Source organism: Schistocerca nitens, chromosome 7, assembly GCF_023898315.1.
Source record: "Schistocerca nitens isolate TAMUIC-IGC-003100 chromosome 7, iqSchNite1.1, whole genome shotgun sequence".
Lineage (NCBI taxonomy): Eukaryota > Metazoa > Arthropoda > Insecta > Orthoptera > Acrididae > Schistocerca > Schistocerca nitens.
The window spans coordinates 2,731,239-2,751,580 of record NC_064620.1 but is presented as its reverse complement, the minus strand read 5'-3'; the positions used below and the strand labels follow the sequence as shown (position 1 = coordinate 2,751,580).

Sequence of the window (20,342 nt, the reverse complement as noted above, 5' to 3'; positions counted from 1 at the left end):
GTCACGTCTTCTGCTTTTCCGCTATCGAGCTGCCTTCGAGGAACTTCGTATCACGATGAAAATGCGTTCCGAACATGCCTGGACGAGTTCTTCGCCTCAAACCATGTGATTTCTATAGTCGCGGAATCAAAAATGTACCCCAGCGTTGGCGGACTGCTGTAAACAGTGAAGGAGACTGAAGTCTCTGTTATGTGTATGTGTTGTGTTTACTGAACTCCTGGATAAACGGTACGAGCTCATTCACTAACCTAACATTTACATTTTTTTTCTTGGCTTCTTTTGCTACCAAGTGGAACTGGCTTTGCCAGTCATATCTCTACAGCAGCCTCAGTTTAGTTTCGCATTAAAAGGTGAGAAAGAAGATATGTGAGGGCGAGATAAAAAAGTTTAATGTCTCTCACTGTGGTCTGAAATGAGACTGGCAAGAAGTTCAATTGCTTTATAACAATCTGAATAACTTTTAAATGAGTAATTGGGAGGAAGAAATATAAAAATGATTCGTCGACATTACTTAGTGGCAGTATTAAACAGTTCTCTCCAGAAACTTCCTGGCAGATTAAAACTGTGTGCCCGACCGAGACTCGAACTCGGGACCTTTGCCTTTCGCGGGCAAGTGCTCTACCATCTGAGCTACCGAAGCACGACTCACGCCCGGTACTCACAGCTTTACTTCTGCCAGTATCTCGTCTCCTACCTTCCAAACTTTACAGAAGCTCTCCTGCGAACCTTGCAGAACTAGCACTCCTGAAAGAAAGGATATTGCGGAGACATGGCTTAGCCACAGCCTGGGGGATGTTTCCAGAATGAGATTTTCACTCTGCAGCGGAGTGTGCGCTGATATGAAACTTCCTGGCAGATTAAAACTGTGTGCCCGACCGAGACTCGAACTCGGGACCTTTGCCTTTCGCGGGCAAGTGCTTGGTAGAGCACTTGCCCGCGAAAGGCAAAGGTTCCGAGTTCGAGTCTCGGTCGGGCACACAGTTTTAATCTGCCAGGAAGTTTCATATCAGCGCACACTCCGCTGCAGAGTGAAAATCTCATTCTGAAGTTCTCTCCAGATTTACTAGAGCCACATTCTCCGTACAGCAGAACACGGTTATTATATCACTGACAGTCAAATCAAACAAAGTTAAAAGTCGCCTATCTTACTACTTGTAACATTCGCCAAGAAAGATAACAAATATTGTAATGTGAAGATTGGAATGACGTATGCACAGACCTTTGAGGAGCAAATTAGGTGAAAGCGAGAGGTTACAAGTTTGGAAAAAAACATTAGCGACTGGAAGAGCAAGCTGTTAATCACACGCTTCCGTGGCGAGCTGCACTGGTCCAAGAACGGCATAGCAGCTGGTACCCCGTTGCCTCTTGGATCTTACAGTCAAGTAGTATCCGAAAAAAGGTGCACTAAAACTCCACCAGATCTTCATTAGAATTTAAAGGGGTGGAAAATTTTCCAGCTTGCTTTAAATGTAGTGCCTACAGAAAAATAAAATGGCATATTTCTCAAAATTACAAAAAGGAGTATTCTATGACTGAAATATCTTCAACTTCTTTGAAAAGACTAAGCCTTGTCTCCGCGCTCACAGTTTTCTCTGTTCAACACTTCCCTTCATCTCGACGTATGAAGGACACTCCATGCCAGTGATAATATTTTTTTAAATATGATGATCTCGGTCGCCCCCTCTTTTTTTCTTACCTACGATCGTACCTTCCAATATGTTTGCCTGAAACGTGCGAAGCTCCAGTTCCATTGTTTCAGTAGGCCCAGCATCAGCAGTTCGGCAGAAGGGTTCACCACGAATGGCCATGTCGCTAGATGCTATCGTTAGTTGTCAACAACGTGATTCAAGTACTCATAATTACATGGACGCGGGTCGCTCTATCATGCAGTCGCTTCAAGTGTCACAAGTACTCCTTGTGTGATCTGCCTATAGTTGCAGAATTGAAGTGATAGGCAGCGTTGTGCATCTTTTTAAGTGTACAGTGAATGCGATGCGAAAAACCACGGGAATAATTAAAAGGTATCCCTTAAAAAATTCAAACTACGCTGTCTTTACTGCATTTCAAGTAGTTAAGGACTTCCTCCAAATACCACCGTTACGGCACTAACTACGTCCGGCTCTTTTGTTCGAGTCCACGACCAGCGCTTCTACTGCAGCGAAGGAACCTCTTTGAAGACGCCAGGTTAGTGGCAGTCAGACAACCGCGAGATGTGACGGGTTTGCGCGTCTCCGACGTCAACCCGCTTCCCTCTCATTCAGCTGCAGGTGAGGGTCAAATACCCATCCGACCATCCTAAATTGCGGTTTCTGTGTTTTCCACGAATCACTTCGAGAGAATCCGGCAGGACGGTTCTACGATCCCCAGTGCTCTCTAACCGATGTGATCTGTCTCTAGCGGCCTTCAAGTTGACGCGGCCTTACAATCCAATGTAACATAAACTGGTTTATGTACAAATGCGTAGAATCTTGATACAAATAGTTTTTATTTTATTTGCAGTTTCCCTGAATCTCTTAGCACAAAATTTTTGTGATGCTGTAATATAGACTTCACAATAAGAGCGACCTCGGTGGATGTAGGGTTAAAGTTTGAAAGGTTGTTTTATTGCAGTCGCTAAATAGCTCTCCGACCTTACCAAAACCCCAGATTTGTGTTACCTCCTTAAATGACCCTCACTTTCATCCCTCCTTTTTTACTACAGACTCGAAGCTACTTGCGTGAATCTCAGGTAACATGGTCATTGGCGGACAAACGCTAATTTAACGCGTCAACATCTCTCCTTGTATCGCAGTGATTAAATACGGACTGCTTAGTTAGTTCGTGACTGTGTCTTTCTCATTTATCACCTCCTATTGCTGTTACTGTCAAAGCATCGTCTTTTTAACCTTAAAATCGTGAATGGTATCGGACTGCAAAAGGCTTACATTTTGTTTAGTGCTGTTCCACGTGTGTCCGAAGCGGATATTGTGTATCAGGCTGCCAGTTTCTTAAAAACGAAATTAAAATCACTTGTAAACCTTACTCAGGTTGTCAGGTGCATCAAATCAATGGTCACTAATTCAGCATACCTATTTGTTCTACACATGACACTACAATTTCTCCGCCAAGCTATTGGTTTCTGTCCTTCTTTTCTTTCCTTTTTTCTGAGTCACCAGCCTTCTGACTGGTTTCGCGCGGCCCGCCACAAAATTCCTCTCTTGTGCCAGCCTCCTCGCGTCGGAGTAGGACTTGCAGCCTACGTCCTCAATTATCTGCTAAGTGTATTCCAATCTCTGTCTTCATCTCTAGCTTTTACCCTCTACAGCTCCCTCTAGTACCATGGAAGTTATTTCCTGATGTCTTAACAGATGTCCTGTCACACCCTCCCTTCCTCTTGCCAGTGTTTTCCACATATTCGTTACCTTGGCGATTCTGGGCAGAACCTCCACATTCCTCACCTTACCAGTCCACCTAATTTTCAACATTATTCTGTAGCACTACACCTCAAATGCTTCGATTCTCTCATGTTCCGGTTTTGCCAGAGACCATGTCTCACTGCCGTACAATTCTGTGCTCCAAACGTACATTCTCAGAAATTTCTTCTTCAAATTACTACCTACGTTTGACACTATAAGACTTCTCTTGGTCAGGAATGCATGTTTTGCTAACGCTGGTCTGCATTTTACGTCCTCGTTGCTCTGTTCGTCATGGGTTATTTTGTTGCCTAGGTAGCAGAAATCCTTCTTCTACTTCCTGATCCCCTATTGTGATGTTAAGTTTATCGCTCTTCTCATTTCTACAGCTATTAATTATTTTCATCTTTCTTCAATTTGCAATCAATTCACATTCCGTACTCTGTTCATTCCGTTCAACACTTCCTGTAATTCTTCTTCCCTTTCACTGAGGATAGCAGGGTCATCAGTGAATTTTATCAATGAGATCCTTTCGCCGTGAATTTTATTTCCAGTCTTGACACTTTCTTTTATTTCCGTCATTGCTTCTTCGTTGAATAGTCTGAACAGTAGGGGCGAAAGACTACATCCCTGGACTGCACCCTTTTTAATCCGAGCACTTCGTTCTGGTCTTCTAGTCCTATTGTTCCCTCTTGGTTCTTACAGATATTGTGTATTACCTGTCTTTCTCTACAGGTTATCCCTATTTTTCTCTACATTTCGAACATCTTGCACCTTTTTACGTTGTCGAACACTTTTTCCAAATCGACAAATCCAATGAATGTATCTTGATTTTTCTTCAAGCTTGTTTCTATTATCAATCGCAAAGTCGCAATTGCCTCTCTGGTGCCTTTACCTTCCGTAATGCCAAATTGATCGCTACCTATGGCATCCCAAACTTTCTTTTAAATTCTTCTCTATGTAATTCTTCTCAGAAACTTGTATGCATGAGCTGTTAAGCTGATTGTGCGATAATTCTCTTGTGTGAATGATGTCTTTCTGAAAGTCTGAAACATTGTACACACCAAAATGAATAGTCGTTTTGTAGCCACTTCCCCCAATGATCTTAGAAATTCTGATGGGATGTCATCTATCCCTCCTCACTTTTTCGATCTTAAGGTATTTTAAATTCCGATTTTAATACTGCATCCCCTATCTCTTCCCTGTCGACTCTTGCTTCTTCTTGTATCATACCATCAGACAGGTCTTCCCTCTTGAACAGGCCGTCAGTGTACTTTCCACATATCCACTCTTTCCTCTGCATTTAGCAGTAAATTCCAATTTCGCCCGTGATGTTACCGACCTAGCTCTTAATTTCACTGAAGGCTGTTTTGATTTTTTTATGTGGTGAGTCCTTCCTTCCGACTATCATTTCTTGTTCGATTCCTTCACATTTTTCATGTAGCCATTTTGCCTCAGCTACCCTGACTTCCAATTTATTTCGTTCCTAAGTGACATATTACTGTATTCCTAAATTTCCTCGAACATTTTTATACTTCCTTCTTTCGTCGATCTGCTGAAGTATTTCTTGTGTTATCGTTGGTTTCTTCGCAGCTACCCTCCTTTTATGTACGGTTTTCTTTCTAACTTCTGTGGTTGCCCTTTTTAGAGATGTCCATTCGTTTTCAACTGCACTGCCGACTGAGCTATTCACATCGCAGTATCTGTAGCCCTAAGGAACTTCAAGCGTGTGTCTTCATTGATTAGTACTTCCGTGTCACAATTCCTTGCACAGTGATTCTTCCTGACTTGTCTCTTAAATTTCAGCGTAATCATGATGTAATCTGACCTAAATCCTCCCGTATCTCTCGGCCTTCTTCAAATATGTTTTCTCCTCTTGTGAGTACAGAGTATTCGCTATTTCCAGCTGAAATTTCTGCTCTCTCATTCCTAGTACCAGGACCGTATTCTCCTGTAATCCTTTCTTCTAGTCCCTACCCTGCAACTGCATTCCGGTCCCGCTTGACTATTAGATTTTCGTCTTCCTTAAAGTGCTGAATTAGCCATTCAATGTCCTAATATACTTTCTGTAGCTCATCATCCTCTGCTTGGGAAGTCAACATGTATACCTGAAATATTATTGTCGTTATTGGTTTGCTGTCGATTCTTCTGAGATCAGTCCCATCAGCTAACTGTTCACAGTAACTCATTCTTTGCCCTACCTTCCTATTTCTGTCTTATGCTGTACGGAACAGGTTTGATATGAGAATCATTAGTAAGAACGTAATATGCGATTTTGGGCAAAGAATGCACTGCAGACATTGCTGATACCATGTGCAGGGTTGACGAACACATGATGTCGTTATGCCACATCCCTTTCCAAAGCCACACCTTCCCCCCCCCCCCCTCTCTCTCTTCCTAAACATTATCCTTTCGTAAACCAAGCCGCTTTTCCTAAGCCACACCCTTTCTTTGGAAACAGGCCAACTGGAGAGCATCTAAGCATATTTTGCTCTCCCAACGACAGCCCACCGATTTACTATCCAATAACATTTTTAAACACTTTGTTAACCCCCTCTTTCTTTTTGGGAATGGGACAAATCAGATAGCCTCTAAGCCTATATACACACGTTTTACTCCCCCGTCATAGTTCAGTATTATATCATTATCACATTTAAAGCCCTGTACATTTCTTAGAAAGAGAACCGTGAAAGAGCTTATAAGCCGACTGCGTTGCTTCCCAGTCACTGGACAGTGTTTTACTGCCATAAAAATAAAACAAGTTGTCATAGAGCTTTCTACAGTAAGAATGGGCGGAACATGACATCATTCTCGCCCAGTGGTGATGGCGAGGGCGCAGTTGTCGGACTTTGAGGTTTAAACTGACGTGACAGTTATAAATCACAAGAAAAAACACTGAGATGAAGGGCCCGGAAAAAATGCATGCTTGAACTTAAATGCAGGTGGTTGCGCGGTTGGACGTGACGACGACCGGCTGCTGCGCAGTCTGCTCTGCGTCCGTCGTGGCAGCAGCAGCAGACCGTGCCGTCTGCAGAGCCTCACAGCGCAGGTGAGCGCATTCGAGCGTGGGCAGGTGGTTGGTGCTCGCATAGTGCGTGCTTCCGTAACTGAGGTACACAAAGTGTTTGGTGTTCTAAGAGGCACCGTATTGGGGATTCGTATCTCATACAGAGAAAACGGAAAAATATCCGCTTAGTTACAAACCGGACGAAAGTGTCTGTTGAATTACGGTGAAAGACGGTCATTGAAGAGGATTTTGAGACGGAAAATAAGAGGCGACAGATGCAAAACTCAGTGTAAAAGTCAATGTCGCACTCACGAACCTTGTCAGCACTAAAACAATGCTAAGGAAATTCCATAAGCAGTGAATAGCAGTACTGGAGATTTCAAGAATGTCATTTCGTCGGACGAGTCTTGTTTCACATGGTTAAACAATTTCTGGCAGAGTATACGTTCCAAGAGTGAAACATGACGGGAGCATGTCGCTATATTCTGTAGGCCCCACGGTTTCTCTGCAAGACTGCTTTCCTGCCACGGATTATCTGACCATTTTGGCTGATCAGATACGTAGCGTGACACGAAGTTTGTTCCTCAATGGTGGTGCTGTTATCCAAGAAGAGAGGGCCTCAATTTACGCACTTCGCTTCGTCCAGGGCTGGTTTTGTGACGATGAGAATGAAGTGTCGCATCTGCCCTCGATATCACAGTCAACAAATCACAATATCACAGTCTTTGAAGCCGCGTGGTCGTTATCCTTTTCCATCTTAGTTATCCATACCACTATTTTGCAGAGAGCATGGCATTGAAGTCCAGTGAAAATATAACAAGACATGTATTTATCCATTACAAGACGACTAGAAGCTGTTCTGAATACCAACGGTTTTCAAACGCCATATTAGATCCGGTAACGTGTCATGTTTGTGGTGTTTCCGTATTTATGTCCACTCCTTGCACATAGGACATAGTATATTACGGACGTTTTTCGTTACATTTTCATAAAACATCATGAACCAATTTGTTATAACTATGATTTCGTTATCAAAATAGATTTATGCCATGTAGGTTATGTGGGGCAGCTGGTGGAATTTATGTTGTTATTTAAAATGTAGAATGTAATGTAGAAAAGATGCATTTCCCGGCTGATTAACCATATGTGGGGTGGCGGGTGGAATGATTGTTTATAAAAATGTTCCTGTTATTTATTTATTTAATGCTGTTGTTTGCCGTTCTCAACACTGGTTCTCTAACTACAGTATTGGCAACCAGAAAGTGATTAGCAAAACGTGAAGCCTGTAATTAGAATTCCTAGTGCCCCCTTCATCTGAGAAATACACTTATAGCTACAGCTTATAGCTCAGAGGAATTAGGAGATTGTCTGGGATTCATAATCAAAAACGGTTCTCTCTAAAATGTTCACTACATTCTGAAAGTCACAAACCAAAAAGGATCCACACAATCCAACTAACAGAGCAGTTCAGAGTCTAATGCGCTGATGCAACTATAACTGTTCAAATTATCTGTTTAAGTGAATGCTCGCCATAATTTGATGATAATGTTCATCAAACGCCACGCTAAAATGTTAGAATGCCTGTCCCGCAGCGGCACGTGAAAATACGACATACGCAAACAGAAGATAGATCATTAAAGTCATCCCAGAATTAACACTTCACTCTAAAATGATTTCATGGTTACGCGATCGCGAGTAACTTATTACGGCATCCGAGGCTGTTTATAGCAATGATACCGATGCGACGCGACTCCCGGCACAGATGGTGCGCTAATCAGCGTCTGGAGATAACTGGGGCCTTCCTTCCTCGCGCAGCGTTCTTATATATAAAGCCGCGGAGCGGACGGCTAAGGGAACGCCTGATCAAAATTGCTCTCCCGACTAGCCGCTGGGCTAGTAATGCACCACTTCAAGTTATTGAATAAATCATCGCTTCCTTTTCTGATGGCCGATGAAGCTCACAATTTAAATGTGCAATCAGCACACAGGTAAGTAATCATAATTAAAGTCTGACGTGGTTAAGTCAAATATTTTGGGCGAGAGAATTAATTTAATTACACTACACGCAGTAGACGAGCTCTGAACTTGCCCTTTGGAGATACGCTATCGCTATAGTTTTATAGTTATTCAGTTGAAACTTCTCACATGTTTATGATTATAGCGGATCTCCCTTCTACTTAAATTTAAACATCCTAGCCTTATTTATTCGCCTACTTAATCTATCTTGCTTCCTTAATTTCTAAGACAAAAACCAGAAAATCATGAATTTCAACTAAAATTTTAATTTGTGAGATCCAGAATACTGTTTCTACTAAATTATTATGAAAAAGGAATCTAAATATAAATTTTTAAGTTTCTAGCTCTTTTCTGTTGTGCCAAATTTCGACAATGGTTAAAGTTATTGAACTGATATTCAACACATATTGATTTAGTATTACTCCTGATATGCTAGAAACATTTCAGGTTATTTAGTGAATTTTTGAATTATTGTGCAACATTTATGACGTCAGAGCTAGTTACAGCGGGCTAGGCTTCCACACAATGGAAAGACTGATTTGAATTTTATATGGTGTGAGTAGGCTGCTTCCCTACATCACCCTCTACTTAATTTTTTTTAATATAAATGGAGAATAGAAAAAAAAATTAATTACAAAAAGGGAAGCAAGAGTACAGCTTAACTCCCTATGAAAATTAAAATTGAAATGTAAACATATAGAAATATTAAAAGAAAACTTATTACCCACTTCAATTATTCAAATTGCTGGCATGTTCACTGCCTCTTAAGCAACATTATCACTCAAAATTTAAGCAAACTCAATGAAACACTTTGGCATACATATTGCCTTAGACAAACAAACACATAAAAATATGTAAAATTATGAAAATCTTAAATCTATTAAATACATTTTTACATACATAAATTCAAAGAAAATAACACAGTTATTCATGATACATAAACAGATAATTATATCTTCGCAGTCTTTTCTAAACCTGAAAGAAAATTTCACAAATCATGACAATTTTATTTTTACACACGTGGTTATAGCCGCTTTTATGCTAGCGTTCTACACTTCCATTCACAAGGGTAGAGGAGGGGAAGTTGCTATGGTGTGCGTCCTTCACGTTCACTCTAAATTACATGGGGAAAGGGGAGGGGTCACTGTGAGTTGTGTCCAAGTCACTCCACGCTTTCACGCAGCTACCAGGCTGCCATCATCTGGTTTGTCCTGTAGAACAAACAAAAAGAGTGCCTCAGACTCTGATCACTTAATATCTAAGGGTGGGTCACAATGAAATGGGGATATACACATTTTATCTTTCAATATGTTGCTGGAACAAAGTTAACAGAACTTTTTCAATTTTACTCTCGCGGTTACTTAATTGTCATAAAATCGGTAAACAAATGGCTCAAAACGCCGTTAGTCACTTACTAGAGAAAATTTATGCTCAAGGCATACAATCATAAATTTTATTTAATTTCCATTTATTATTTCTGGGCCGGAACACTGAACAAATGCTCGGTACATTCCTGACAAATCTGTATTTTATTTACTTAGCTGACTCATCTTCGATTACCTTATTCTTAGAGATAGTATGAGTATATTTGATTAGTAGTTGTCTTCTCAGCTTCTTTGTACATGTGAGTAACTTGTGGTAATAGTACAGTTCTGAGTGTTCAAAACACACTACGTTTAGTTGACTATAAAATCCACTTATTGGTCCTCTGCTGCTCTGTCAGTTCCACATCTACAATTATGTACTTACTTCATCGATGTGTATTTATGCTGAGCTATAAATAATGTTTCACGTCTGCCATTATGTTACTCAATTATGTTGCTAGTGTATGTACTTATTTAACACTCACTCTATTAACATTTAAAGCATAGGGTAGCACATTTATTTCATATCTATAGTGTATTGCAGCCGATCAGTTTGCTCACGTGGCAATCCATTTCCACTCGATCGGACGCTGAAACCACAGGTAGTCTCTCTCGACTTACCACTAAAATGCATTAAGTAATTATGGACGAGCGTAATGCTAAATTACTTAAACCTATAGGACACCATGAGCTGCTCTGTCTCATCTAACATAAGGGTACCTATGGTCGCATTTACGCCTCCAACTCATAACCTCAATACGTGTAGGTGTGTCCTGTCACACACTACACCAAATAACAGTCAGCTCCAACCTTATAAATATTTCAGGGACGTGTCCTTCACGCCTCAACTACAAACACTACTCAATTCTATTACACTGCCATTCCTTGCTACACAAGGTGAGTTCATTCTTACAACTTATCTGCATATTTTTCATAACACTAAGCAATCTCTTTTACTATTAATTAGTTAGCTAGCTCTACAGCATACAATAGGTTTCACTGCCACTTCACATCCTGCTTGTACACGAATTTGTATATCTTTTTAAAATTACTGTTGGTGGACCATTTCCAATAAAACAACAACTTTCTACTTATAATATTACCAGGTTTCTATACATACTTGTTAATCAAATACCTTTGTATCTTAATTACATCATACTTCTCTGTTGTTTATGTCACTGTTAGGTTTGTCACATTAGGTATTTTTGTTCACTATCGGTGGATAGGACGGTTACGGAACTCATGGCGTGATTGCCATGACGGAAAATTTTTGTATATGAGAGTAAGAGCCGAAATTTTGGTGAATAGGAAAGATGAAGAATGAACGAGACCTCAAATGGAAAGAGGATCTCACACAGCTGGGACTGCACAGCTGTCACACTGTGTAGAGGTTACAGAACAACCTCCTCCATACAGAATTCATTGGTTTCAGAAAATTTTCATATTGGAAAGAAGGGGTCGAAATTTTTGTGGATAGGAAAGATGAAGAGAGTGAGACCTGAAAAGGAAAGAAGATCTCACACAGCTGGGACTGCACAGCTGCCACACTGTGTACAGGTTACAGAACAACCTCCTCCCTACAAAATTCATTCACTACCTATGAACTTCTTTAGGTCGATCACGTTCCTGAGACCTAATAGCTTTTTACTTTTAGGGTACTCTAGCCTATATGCATTGGCATGTGGTTTTCCTATGATCCTGAAAAGTCCTTGGTATTTACTAAGATTAACATCTTCGTCCCAATATCTCCTATTTTTCAGAACTCGTATAGGCAGTTCCCAAGTTTCATCATTAGTTACTACATGTTTAGCAATAAAAGGTACCGTAATTACTCCGGTTATTGGCAAGACCATTTTTAACTGGCTTCTTTCAAAGTCAACAACACTCTGATATTTCGACAAGAAATCTATGCCAATTAAAACCTCAGTACTGAGATTGTTTACAACTAAGCATGGATGATCAATTAAATTACCATTAATGTTAAAAGGCAGCAAAGCTTCTTGCTTTACCGTTTTTGACACCTTGCTAGTAGCACCAATTATTCTTAGTCCTGATATCCTCATTACTGTAAGCTTGTCTTTACCAGGTAATGCATCAAAGAAGGACTGAGATATCGCACTCACCTCACTTCCATTGTCTAAGAGACAACGTACATTGATACCCAACATATTCACTATTATTATAGGGTGGCTTATTCTAGGTTGTAGAGGTGGTTCCTCAAACTCATCTAATAGCTCCTTTTGGATTTGTCTCCAACTAAAGTGATCGACATCTGTCTTCATTACATTTAGGTCAAAGTGTGTAGGGGTTTCCTGAATTACATTTTCAGCTGCCTTTTCCAGTCGGTCTATTAATTTCAAATCGAAACACCACACGACTTCATTACACTTAGTTTGCTGAACATGACCCAGATTACTGTAGTCTGAGCGATTCTGCGCCTCCAGACCAGGCATAACACTAGTTACAGCTAAACCGCATTCGCTATTATCGTCGGGTTCCTTCTCCAGTGACAACTGGTCACAGCTACTGGGTTCATCGACCCCCAACAAGCTATCCTCTACATTCTCACTTACCTCCTTTCCTAAATCTATTAGTACAGTATCAACCTCCTGCACAGGCACTTTAGATAAGAGCACATCGTTCTCATCGTAAATATAAGCATGAATTTCTTCTGCTTCTTCACCTGACAATTCAGTATTTTGTAGCTCTTCCCTACCATTACACTGCTGCTGCGCCTTCTCTTTCTCTTCCCACTTAGAAAGCGTCTCTGACACGGTATCTATCAAATACTGTGAGTGATCTACTATTTCTGCTGTATCCTTAGATGCTACCGATCCCTCATCCACATGTTCAGTCTGAGTATTCTGATCTGTCTTACCAATTACTGTAATTACTCGGTTAGGAAAAATAACCGCCTGGTGAGCGCCAGTGTCCTCAAAGACGGGAACTAGTTTTCCTGCCTCGGCCTACTACTGTTTCCTTTATTTCCATTATGGTTAACTGGCACAGCATTGCTTTCCGCACTGTTGTTTACCTGCATAATTTTGTTCGGAACAAAATTACTGTCATTTGGATGCCATTTTTGGTTCTGATAATTACTTCTACAATTCCTACCTCTCTTAGGATGGCGAACACCTACTGTTCTGGTGTTTATGTTGCCATTCTGCTCGTTCTTAAAATTACTACTAGTGTTATTAGCATTTCTGTTATCACATGCTTGCTCCTCATTGGCAGCAACACGCTCTACACGTTCCAAATATCCAATGAAACCATCCAGATTGTCTCTAGGGGCAGATATAATTCTAGTTTGCCAATACCATGGCAGTTTGGCTTCAAGACCTAGTATTATCATTTCAGGTTTTATCTTTTCGGCCAAATGTGATAAACGTGAGATCCATGACCTGGCAAACTCTTTAATAGATTCCTTGCCTGCATTGAAGCGTTTTCCACTCCAGAATTCTCTCAACACTTCATTTTGCTTATTACCAGACCAATAATCATTAATGAAACCTGTTTTAAATTCCGCTAATGTTTTACACTTCAACATAACATCAGCTGACCAATGCATGGCGTCACCTGCTAAATGGCTTCTAATAAATGAGATTTTCTCTCGTTCAGACCAAGTTGGTGGAATCACATCTTCAAAATCGTTCCAGAAATCTAGCGGGTGGATATTTTTATCTGGTTCGAACCGCAAGAACTGCCGACACCCGATAAAAGCTACAATTTGTTGCATACTACCATTACCAGAAGTTACTGAAGCTACTTCACTCTCAATGTTAGCAATGTTAGTATTAATATTTTCTACTCTCATTTCAACATTATCTACTCTTTGCACAATATGAGTAGTATCAGTTTTGATTGCGTCTACTTCTGCTTGACATATGTTTACTTTTATATTAACATCCTTAAACCTATCTGAGCACAGTTCAGATTCCGCCTCGATCTTTTCTGTTAACTTGTGCTCCAGCTTCGCATCTTCCATTTGGAAGTCTCTGCGAACCTCAGCAACTTCGGATTTTACTGTTTTATACATTTCAGAAAATTGTTGAGCAACCTTTCTCTTAATATCCTCATGGTTGTAATCAATTTTATAATTTAAACTATCTAGATCCTCTTTCAACTTATTGCAACCAGCCTTGAAGGTATTGTCCATTACCTCCAATCGTTTATTAAAATTGGTTTGGCTGGCCACAATCCTGTTATTTACCTCAATTATATCAGATTTTAACTCAGCTGCATTCTAGCATTACTGGCTGACATTTTTGCATTAATGCTTTTGACCTCAGTTATTTCAGACTTTAATTCAGCTGTCATTCTAGCATTACTGGCTGACAATTTTGCTCTACTGGCAGCTATTGCTTGTAGTATTACATTTAAATCACTAGTCCCAGTATCTTTGGGTTGCTCACTAGCTGGCTTTTTATCACACTCAGGTGACGAAAAACTAGCTCCAACACCAGAATCATCAAAACTAAATGAAACTTCTGATCGATCAGTCATATCTACCTTATCCTTTTTAAACTCTACCACCTCTGATGACTGTTTCGTTCGTAACTCATCAGATAAACTATCATCCAATAAATTAACAATTTCGATTTTCTGCTTTACTACACGGGTCTCTATTATTGAATCATTGCCCCTTTTCACACTACTGTCAGGAGACAATACTTCATATTTCACTTTAACATTACTATTTTCATGCATATTTACACTTGATCCGTTGTCTGGATTTACAGTTCCTTCAACAGACATAGGTTCTGATTTAAGTTTACCTCAGTTTCTTCTGGCGGTTCCATCGCCGACAGTCTTTTAGTGCAGGTTAGTAAAAATTTTAACAGTTTTTCACTTAACTTAGTTCCTTCTGCACGACGTATGGCGTTGCCAGCGCGGCGTACCAGGATTACTGATGCGACGCGGCGCGTTGAACTGCAGACGGCACTTCGACGGCTGCTGTTTGTTTGTGTGGCCCGCAGCTGCAGGTGCGGCTCTGGTTGCTTCGGCGGACGACTGCGGTGAGGCGAAACTGGCTTCTCGCGATGCCGGCATCGCCGCTAGACTCAGTGCCAGCTCCGTCAATCCAGATGCGTTTTTAATCCAATTGCGTCGTCCACAAGCACACGTAACACTATCACTGTTCCACTACTCAGTTGCGTGTCGCATTTTACTCCCAAATCCGAATATTTAAAAATCACTTTCACTTTTACTCAGTTTGTATTCTCAGCCGATGCACCAATTGTGGGGCGGTGGGTGGAATTAATTTTTGATGTTTAAATGTAGAATGTAATGTAGAAAAGATGCATTTCCCGGCCGATGCACCAATTGTGGGGTGGCGAGTGGATATTTTTGTTATTTATTTGGAGAATATAATGTAGAAAAGATGCATTTCCTGGCTGATTAACCATTTGTGGGGCGGCTGGTGGAATAATTTGCTATATTAAATGTTTTGTAATGTAGATGCATTTTCCGGCCGATGCACCAATTGTGGGGTGGCTGGTGGAAATTATGTTGTTATTTAAAATGTAGAATGTAATGTAGAAAAGATGCATTTCCCGGCTGATTAACCATATTTGGGGTGGCGGGTGGAATGATTGTTTATAAAAATGTTCCTGTTATTTATTTATTTAATGCTGTTGTTTGCCGTTCTCAATACTGGTTCTCTAACCACAATATTGGCAACCAGAAAGTGATTAGCAAAACGTGAAGCTTGTAATTAGAATTCCTAGTGCCCACTTCATCTGAGAAATACACTTATAGCTACAGCTTATAGCTCAGAGGAATTAGGAGATTGTCTGGAATTCATAATCAAAAACGATTCTCTCTAAAATGTTCACAACATTCTGAAAGTCACAAACCAAAAAGGATCTACACAATCCAACTAACAGAGCAGTTCAGAGTCTAATGCGCTGATGCAACTATAACTGTTCAAATTATGGGGCGGTGGGTGGAATTAATTTTTGTTGTTTAAATGTAGAATGTAATGTAGAAAAGATGCATGTCCCGGCCGATGCACCAATTGTGGGGTGGCGAGTGGATATTTTTGTTATTTATTTGGAGAATATAATGTAGAAAAGATGCATTTCCTGGCTGATTAACCATTTGTGGGGCGGCTGGTGGAATAATTTGCTATATTAAATGTTTTGTAATGTAGATGCATTTTCCGGCCGATGCACCAATTGTGGGGTGGCTGGTGGAATTTATATTGTTATTTAAAATGTAGAATGTAATGTAGAAAAGATGCATTTCCCGGCTGATTAACCATATTTGGGGTGGCGGGTGGAATGATTGTTTATAAAAATGTTCCTGTTATTTATTTATTTAATGCTGTTGTTTGCCGTTCTCAATACTGGTTCTCTAACCACAATATTGGCAACCAGAAAGTGATTAGCAAAACGTGAAGCTTGTAATTAGAATTCCTAGTGCCCACTTCATCTGAGAAATACACTTATAGCTACAGCTTATAGCTCAGAGGAATTAGGAGATTGTCTGGAATTCATAATCAAAAACGATTCTCTCTAAAATGTTCACAACATTCTGAAAGTCACAAACCAAAAAGGATCTACACAATCCAACTAACAGAGCAGTTCAGAGTCTAATGCGCTGATGCAACTATAACTGTTCAAATTATGGGGCGGTGGGTGGAATTAATTTTTGTTGTTTAAATGTAGAATGTAATGTAGAAAAGATGCATGTCCCGGCCGATGCACCAATTGTGGGGTGGCGAGTGGATATTTTTGTTATTTATTTGGAGAATATAATGTAGAAAAGATGCATTTCCTGGCTGATTAACCATTTGTGGGGCGGCTGGTGGAATAATTTGCTATATTAAATGTTTTGTAATGTAGATGCATTTTCCGGCCGATGCACCAATTGTGGGGTGGCTGGTGGAATTTATATTGTTATTTAAAATGTAGAATGTAATGTAGAAAAGATGCATTTCCCGGCTGATTAACCATATTTGGGGTGGCGGGTGGAATGATTGTTTATAAAAATGTTCCTGTTATTTATTTATTTAATGCTGTTGTTTGCCGTTCTCAACACTGGTTCTCTAACTACAGTATTGGCAACCAGAAAGTGATTAGCAAAACGTGAAGCCTGTAATTAGAATTCCTAGTGCCCCCTTCATCTGAGAAATACACTTATAGCTACAGCTTATAGCTCAGAGGAATTAGGAGATTGTCTGGGATTCATAATCAAAAACGGTTCTCTCTAAAATGTTCACTACATTCTGAAAGTCACAAACCAAAAAGGATCCACACAATCCAACTAACAGAGCAGTTCAGAGTCTAATGCGCTGATGCAACTATAACTGTTCAAATTATCTGTTTAAGTGAATGCTCGCCATAATTTGATGATAATGTTCATCAAACGCCACGCTAAAATGTTAGAATGCCTGTCCCGCAGCGGCACGTGAAAATACGACATACGCAAACAGAAGATAGATCATTAAAGTCATCCCAGAATTAACACTTCACTCTAAAATGATTTCATGGTTACGCGATCGCGAGTAACTTATTACGGCATCCGAGGCTGTTTATAGCAATGATACCGATGCGACGCGACTCCCGGCACAGATGGTGCGCTAATCAGCGTCTGGAGATAACTGGGGCCTTCCTTCCTCGCGCAGCGTTCTTATATATAAAGCCGCGGAGCGGACGGCTAAGGGAACGCCTGATCAAAATTGCTCTCCCGACTAGCCGCTGGGCTAGTAATGCACCACTTCAAGTTATTGAATAAATCATCGCTTCCTTTTCTGATGGCCGATGAAGCTCACAATTTAAATGTGCAATCAGCACACAGGTAAGTAATCATAATTAAAGTCTGACGTGGTTAAGTCAAATATTTTGGGCGAGAGAATTAATTTAATTACACTACACGCAGTGGACGAGCTCTGAACTTGCCCTTTGGAGATACGCTATCGCTATAGTTTTATAGTTATTCAGTTGAAACTTCTCACATCTTTATGATTATAGCGGATCTCCCTTCTACTTAAATTTAAAGATCCTAGCCTTATTTATTCGCCTACTTAATCTATCTTGCTTCCTTAATTTCTAAGACAAAAACCAGAAAATCATGAATTTCAACTAAAATTTTAATTTGTGAGATCCAGAATACTGTTTCTACTAAATTATTATGAAAAAGGAATCTAAATATAAATTTTTAAGTTTCTAGCTCTTTCCTGTTGCGCCTATGATTTTTACAGGAAAACATCCAAATTTCGACAATGGTTAAAGTTATTGAACTGATATCCAACACATATTGATTTAGTATTACTCCTGACATGCTAGAAACATTTTAGGTTATTTACTTGATTTTTAAAGTATTGCGCAACATTCATGACGTCAGAGCTAGTTACAGCGGACTAGGCTGGCACACAATGGAAAGACTGATGTGAATTTTATATGGCGTGAGTAGGCTGCTTCCCTACAGTTACAGTTTTAGTTACCACCTTTTTTGTATCTACGGCATATAGGTTAAAATTTCATTAATATCCACAACCACTATTGTATGCTAAATCAATTTCAGATGATCTGCTGTTGCTCACACGGGTGCTGAATGGCCTTGCTTTAGCAAAAGCGACTCCACACCATAGTGTCTACTAGGTCATCGAGTGTGACCGCCTATAATCTTTTGCGTAATGGCAATTTATTACTGGATATAAGGTCCGTCTCTTATGCGAACTAGTGCTTATAAAAAGAAATCGCACATGGTTCATCATCTTCGCGCCTTAGTTAGGGTGTATTCTGTATTCAAATATGTAACATTTAAACAAGTTTTAATTGGTAACTAAACTACAAAAATGAGGCCTAAAGACAGGTTTTGTCTGTTGTTATTATCTTAATTTTTCTACATTATTCGGTTATGTACGACGCAATATGCGTTATCAGATGCTAGTAACCTGTCATCTTCAATGACATGATGTTAATGTGAGTTTCGTTGGCGAATTAACACATCATATCTAAACGGAATTTTGTTGTGCGAAAATATTTCTCAACTATTTTTGGGATTACTTACATTTAGATTTCGAAGATCCTTTTCTATCTGCAGTCCCATAAGTTGTCAAGCACACACAAACACTACTCACGGCTCGCCGGAACTTCCTAATTAACAATTTTCAACTTTATCACATGACACTGTTAATGTTACTGCTGTGTGTCCAGTCCCAGTCACCATTCACGTGTTTTCAATTGAGTTTGGCACAAAATTTGAATTTTCGTTACTTTTTCCCTCTGTGACGTCTTTTCGGTAACCTCGCTTTAATGCGTTAAATTGTATGCCATTGTTGAGCGTAGTTAATCGTTTATGATCCGTTTTCCTTTCGCTAATGTCTTCTGTATGTGGAAGTTTTCTTCCATTGTAAGTTAATGCTATAGACTGTAGCTTAGTTTTAATAGTTTTGAACGTGTTTGTATTTGGTGGTCAGCAAATGCGTTATGTGAGCTGTTAATTTTTAGATCCCTGAAGTGTTCAGAATATTTTGTTACAAAGTTCCTACATGTTTGCTCTATGTATACTAAGTTACAAAAGTAGAATGTAACTTCATATAAGTCTGATCTGCTGAATTCATCCGAGGATGTTTCCTGTGTTGTGAGCTCTGTTATGTTGTTTGTTCTGTATCCTATCTCAAGTCCTTGTTTCGTTAAAATGCTGCCTATTTTTGCACTGTTTTATTATTGTACGTGAGTATGTACCATTTTCTTTTCTGTGTGTGTCCTTGTCCTGTTGTTTCTTACAAGTGGTCACTGTCTATGTGCATTGTGATTTCTGTAAGTTCTCGTGTGCATTTCGATTTATATAATTTTTGGTTTAGGTTATCTGCTATATGGCTAAAATACCCATTTACACTTCTGTTTGTTTTATTGTATCTAGCTACTGTGTGAAGTTTAATTTGCTCATGGCTGTTCTGTTTATTCTCTGGAGCTAGAAGGTAAAGCCTGCTTGTTGGTATGTCAGCAGGCGGTTTGATTTGTTGTGAATGGTGGTGCTCATGGTGCTGGTTTCCTGAATAGGTGTAGTGAGCGTCATTTATTCTTTGTGAGGTGAGATGCAGAAAATTTGGTGTGTTCTTTGTCTCTGTTTCAAATTCGAAGTGAATTTTTGGGTGTAAATGTTTCATTTTGTTGACTAGCTGTTTTATTAGTATGTGCACATGTGTTTTGTCGATCAGTACCAACATAAAAGTTTGTATTTTTCTGTTTGTTTTAGTTTGTGACTGAACATCTTCTTCTCTAAGCTGTTCATGAATATATCGGCTAAGAGGTCACTAATTGATGATCCCATTGGCAGCCCTTCATGTGAATAAAATTATTCGCTATATGTGGGATGTCTGTAATTCTGATTCTGTCTATTAATTCCTATAGTTCTTTAGGCACTTTTTTCTTTGGTGTAATTTATGTAAGTAAGGGTGATGACTCTGTCATGGAAATAATATGTCTGATTACGATGACTGACAGTAGTGAACATATGATTATGCTGTTTATGACTTGTTGAGGTTTTTGCTTTGTTTCTCATGTTATTCTTGCATTTCTTTGTCTGTGTGTGGCTTTCCTCTATCTGTTATTG

The 20,342-nt window shown here is 39.7% G+C and overlaps 1 protein-coding gene across 1 annotated transcript in view; it reads right to left on the bottom strand.

The window, feature by feature from the left end:
• Positions 1 to 20,342, bottom strand: part of LOC126195161 (uncharacterized) — a 37,533-nt gene that overhangs the window by 4,476 nt on the left and 12,715 nt on the right. The window lies entirely within an intron of this gene.